This window comes from Solanum tuberosum, unplaced genomic scaffold, assembly GCF_000226075.1.
Source record: "Solanum tuberosum cultivar DM 1-3 516 R44 unplaced genomic scaffold, SolTub_3.0 scf00305, whole genome shotgun sequence".
Taxonomy (NCBI): Eukaryota; Viridiplantae; Streptophyta; class Magnoliopsida; order Solanales; family Solanaceae; genus Solanum; species Solanum tuberosum.
Genome location: NW_006239229.1, coordinates 345,552 through 351,631, shown reverse-complemented (window position 1 = coordinate 351,631; position 6,080 = coordinate 345,552).

Genomic DNA, 6,080 nt, shown 5'->3' with positions numbered 1-6,080 from the left:
GAATTACCAACAAATCTAACAAACCCTAGATCAACCCATGATCCCAAATATCCAATTAAGGGTTGTTTACACCATAGATCCAAGATGATCCAATATTTATGTCAGAACGTGGCAACCGATCCCATATTTATTTCGGAAGGTGGCAATTTGATCCAAGTTAGTTATGCCGGAACGTGGCAATCCGATCTCATTCACACACCACAATCACAAACACACGTACATCATCAAGATCATACATTTAAGTCATGGTTTCATGGCAATGATATTCATCTATGTCATTTACAACAAGTCTGATCAACATTGCAACATTCGTACATACACAAGTATCATAATGAAGCAAGAACAAGCATACATCACACAAACATAGAATCACAACCATCACCTACCTCGAAACAAGCTTGAAACCCTAAGAAACTTGATCCTTCCCTTTCCGGATTCGTTCCGCTTGTTCTTGGTCCACAAACAATCAATATAATGCAGGAATCAATAAACAATTATTAATTACCCGAATTACCAACAAATCTAACAAACCCTAGATCAACCCATGATCCCAAATATCCAATTAAGGGTTGTTTACACCATAGATCCAAGATCAAAACCCTCCCCCATCAATATTCACCCATTTTATTACTATCTACGGATCGAAAATGGATTCGGGGAGTGAAAAGCTTACCTTTAGCTTCAAGAATGGTGAAAAATGATTAGAAATCACATGGGGTTCGTTCATTAGCTCTAAAAGTCGAAAAGTGCATAATGAGGTCGTTTAGGGGTTTATTAACGACTTTAATTCGCGTCGAACCCGCCACAGCAGCCATACCCCGCCACAGCGGCGACGCCAGAGCCGCAATAACTCCCGCCAAAGCGGCCGAAATGAAATAGAGAGTTATTTAAAGAATTCCAAAATTCCCTTTTCACAACACATTTTTGACCCACAACACTCAGAAAATACCCTTTGCGCTAAGATCGATTGCGGGAGTTCTACTTGCTCGAATTCAGTTCCGTAAAGTCGTACAGATTTCTTAACAAGTTAGCTATCTACTCATGCAATCAAAATCATAATTACTCCACCCGATTGTTATCAGATTTCCCTACACCTTGGTGACTCCGATTCCTCCAAATCTGGACAAGGTTGGGAAAATTCAAATACTATGAAAAAGTTTTTGCGGCCCCAAATTTCCCCCCGTTGGCATTTCTATAACGACAGAACCTGGTCGTTACAATAGCTTAATTTTCCTTTTTCAGATTCTTTTAGAATTTTTATAGGTGTACAAAGTTAGTTACATAAGTGTGTTAGCATTTTATTTAATTGATAGTTCTATCCTCTGTATTTTGATTAAATACTTGATTCTTCATCAATGAAAATCACTCAGAAAATTTCTTATCTTTCTCTTCATTGTTCTTCTGATTTCTATAGTTACATAATTTTCTGAGAAAGATAACATCGATTACATAGTTCTTTTGATAGAGTGGTCAACAAAGTTCTTTTTGGAGATCAATCCGAAATAGTGAAGTTCTACTCTATGTTCTCGGAGATCAAACACATCTTTAGGAAATCTAAATCATCCTACATTTGAAAATACACTACTGACGATCCTCTAATCACGATAAACCGACGGGAGAGAGAAGGAGATAAATTTTTTTATTTTTACAAATCGAATATAGTTGAAGAAATAAGAAGAAAACATGTTCATCAATGAATGAAAACCCCCAGAAAAATATAAAATCAAAACACACAAAGTAGAATTGAACACCACCTCAATTAATTTATTAAGAGAATATCGATTATTTGGGGAGAACTATGGGGAGAACGAAATGAGAGATTTGTATTCCTTTTTGAAAATTTTGAAGAAACTATGGGTGGGGGAGAGAATGGGGTGGGGGGGGGGGAGTTGAGGGTGTTTGTTTTCCTTTTTGAAAATTAGAGAACGTTCTCATCAATTCTTAGATGGTAGAAAGTTAATATTCTCCCGTTTAATTTTATTTTTCGCCTATTTTTAAAATAATTTTTCAATTTTACTTATCACAAAGTGACATATTAAGGAAAGACAATTTTTTTTTTACATGGTTTACCCTACATTAAGGGTCTGTTTGGAAAGTCACTTGGTGACTGAAATTGGTGTAATTACTAGGGTAGTAATTACCAGCCTAGTAATTACACAGACATGTTTGTTTGCCTCAGTGTAATTACAGTGCATTACAGTTACACTATAATTATACATGTCTTGTTTGAATGTCACAGTGTAATTACACATGTTCTGTTTGGATGCACAATTGCAACCATAAAATTATAAAATTAATTATTTAAAATTTATACTAGACAAATAAAAAATTTGATAAATGATATTTATGTAAATATTTAAGATATATATTATTTTTTGAAAATATATTAATCATTATGCATATGTTCTTAACTAATATTATGAAAAAATAATAGATTTATATTTTTTCAAATTAATATATTTCAATTGAATTGATCATAAAAACTAAAAGTATGAAGTTTCTACGAACATCGTGAAATGCATGTTTGATAAAAAGATTAATATATAAATAAAATGTCATAAATTATTAAAATGTTTGACAAAAAGATAATTATCAAGTCTAATTAAAAAATGACTTGCAATGTGAATTCAATATTACTAAAACAAATGGAACTGAAAATATAACATAACTTATAAATTCAAAACAAAAAAATTTAACGTAATACTCTAATCGCAAATTTCAACATAGCATACATAAATATGATTTTATTTTTTTAAAACGTAAGTCTATAACCTTACTTAACAATAAATTCCATTTTAATTTAAAAATTAGAATACTAATAAAATTATGCTAAATGAGAAAATAAGCATGGCATAAAGAAATAGATAATACGAAAAAATTGCATAGAATAACATGAAGTAAGGTTGAGAATGAGAAGAAAATGAAATATAATAATATAAAATAAAAACTAAACTTTTAGAAATTTTTAGAATAATAAAAAAAAAACTTAAAATAATAGAAATAAAAAAATAAAAATAAAAAGGAGAAATTAAAAAGTAATCAGCTAGTAATTACACCATGTAATTACTAACAATTCACAGTCTCTCCCTGTGAATTGGAGAATGTAATTACTCCGTGACAATTATACCTATTACCTGCTGACCAAGTAATTACATGTCCAACCAAACAGGACAGATAGTGTAATTACACCCAATTACCAGGGTGACTTTCCAAACAGGCCCTAAGTACTTATTTTCCAAATCATTTTCGAAGTAATACTAACATCATTTAATATGAATAGTTTAGTAAAATACCTATATCAATAATTATTTTCTTAATGGGTGTATCAAGTCAAACAATGACAAGTAAAATAATCGAAGGGAGTAACTATTTGTATTTATTATTCGTATTTTCCCCCCTTGAGCCTAAATATAATAAAGACAAGTCCAACAAAGAAAAATCACTTTAATCCAAAATAATTCTAATATGCTAAGACTAGTAATTAATATCATATTTTAGTAAATATTTAAAAGTACATTTATATCTTGTAATATAGGGTCTTAAATACTATATTGCATGTGATTTTATGTATAAAAAAACGATTCAAATTTTAATTCTTTTATGTTTTCATTCATCTATTAGGTAGTTAAGTTAACCACATAAAATATATCATTTTTTAAATTATATGCATTCGTCCCAATCCCCAAATATTTTTTACTTGTGGTTGATACGCATAATTAAAGAGGATGACATGTTTTATGTGGTTTACTTAATTATATAATAGATGAACAAATAAATAAATATGGATTTTTTTCTTCAAAGTTTGAATAAAAACATCTTATTGAAACATTTTAGTAGAAGTTGAGATTAGGGGTGGGCGTGGTATGATACAGTATGGTACGATATTTGAAAGTTTCGATACCGTAGTTTAGTCATTGGGTTTAACGTTATACCATTACCATTCCAATTTAATTCAGTATGGTTCGATATATTGAAGTTCAGTTTCGGTCTTCTACGGTATGGTAAATCGGTAACCATAATTGTTTAAATTCAATTAATATATACTCGTATCATAGAGTATTATGACTTGGCAATTAAAAAATGGTCTCAATTGTATCATACTAACAGGTTACACATGTAGAAATATATATGCAAAATAAAGTACAAACAACTCCTTTTGTTAATCAATTGCAATTCAAATACATTTCAATCAAAATAGAGTAGTCAAAGTTTCAACTTCTAAACATTTAATTTATACTAATACTAGGTTGCATATTTTTTACTATTTTAATAATATGTAAGTTATTTAAGTTATAACTAAATACTTCGGTATGATATTGGGTATTTCGGTATGTTATTTTTAAATACCAAATACCGTACCGAATACCCAAAAAATTAACATGTAAACCATATACCATACTAAATACCGTAATACTAAAACTACAGTGTTACAAATTTTGGTAAGGTATGATAATTTGATATATACCATACCATGCTCACCCCTAGTTGAGATATGCAATTAGATTAAAAGCATGTTTGGCGTTGCTGCTAAAAACTGTTTATTTTCATAAGCACTATTTTAAAATAGCTTTTCAGAAAAGTGTTTTTGAAGAGAAAAAAAAGCAATTTGTATTTGGTTAATTCATTTGAAAAGTGTTTTTTTATAAACAAATTGTGTTTGACTAATCTTTTTTAAAAAGTGCTTTTGAGAGTCAAATTCCAATCAAGGGAAAATATTAATGTACTTTTAATATTAAGATTATTTTATAGAGAGAAACTAGTTTAAACATCTATTACCAAATATTAAATTAAATTTTTATTTTTATTACATTAAAATATTCATATTCAAATTTTCAATCAATACTATACATTTCTTTGAAGGATTGAAATATTTAATTGTTAATTCATTTTTTTTCTAATCTTACAAAAATATTGTTATTACCTTTTTTTTCTAATTCTGTAAAATAATAATACATGAACGTAAAATAAAATATAAAATATGTTATATAAAAATAAAATTATTAAATAGAATTTAATCAAACATATGAGATATGTCAATTAATTAATAAGAGATATATTAGTCTTGAATAAAATAATTTTCTACTTCTGCTTTTTTTAAGAAGCAGAAATTGTTAGCTTCTTCCCAACAGCGGAAAAATTGTTTCTGCTTCTATTTAAAAGTAGTTTTACAAGTTCGACAAACACCTTTTTTTTTCTCAAAATAAGTGTTTCTGGGCTCCCAACAACAATGTCAAACAGGCTCTAAAACTTAACTTGAATGTCTAAATAAGATATCATCATATGTTTAATGAGTTAACTATGTATTTGCCCATTATTTTATTTTGAGAAAAGACTTGAATTAAACACTGAAGTTGTCCGGATTTTCAAAAAGACACCTTAACTTTACAAACATCATATTACCCCACAAAAGTTTTGAATATCTTTGTAAAATGATCATTTTGACCCATTCCCTGACCTGGGTTGTGAACACGCACAACCTGCACGTGAAACATGAATTTCACTATGAATAACCAATTTAAAAGTGACACATGTCACTTGTTTTCTTTATTAATTAATTATTTTATTCCTTTTCATCATCTTCCCCCAAAACAAAGCTCAAAAAAGAGTTGTTGGCACCTCTCTTCCGAACCCATCATCTTCCCCAAGCGCAATAAGGTAGGAATTCGTTTTCTCTTTTAATTTTCAGTACAAAAAGGTTAATTTGAAGTTTTTCAAGGTTTAATTTCTTCTTAATTTCATTTAGTTTTGAGAAATGAAGATATTTTTGTGATTAGGTTTTGAAGGAAAATGTCAAATGCAATGTTGAATCGTATTTATAATGATGAGAATGATCCGATGTTGAAAGTGAAATTATGATGCAAACATGGAGACTTACTTTTAATGCAAACTTCATGATCGAAGCACAATCCAGCTCGAAGATTTTGGTCTTGTCCACGCTATCGTGTATGCTCTTTACATCATTTTTGGAGATCTTTTGTTTATGCATGTTTGTCTCTTTTTATTTTTCTTTAATTTGTTTATGGCGTATTTTAGTAAAATTCATGCAACTTCTTTAGATGGAGGGATCGTGAAGATGTTGA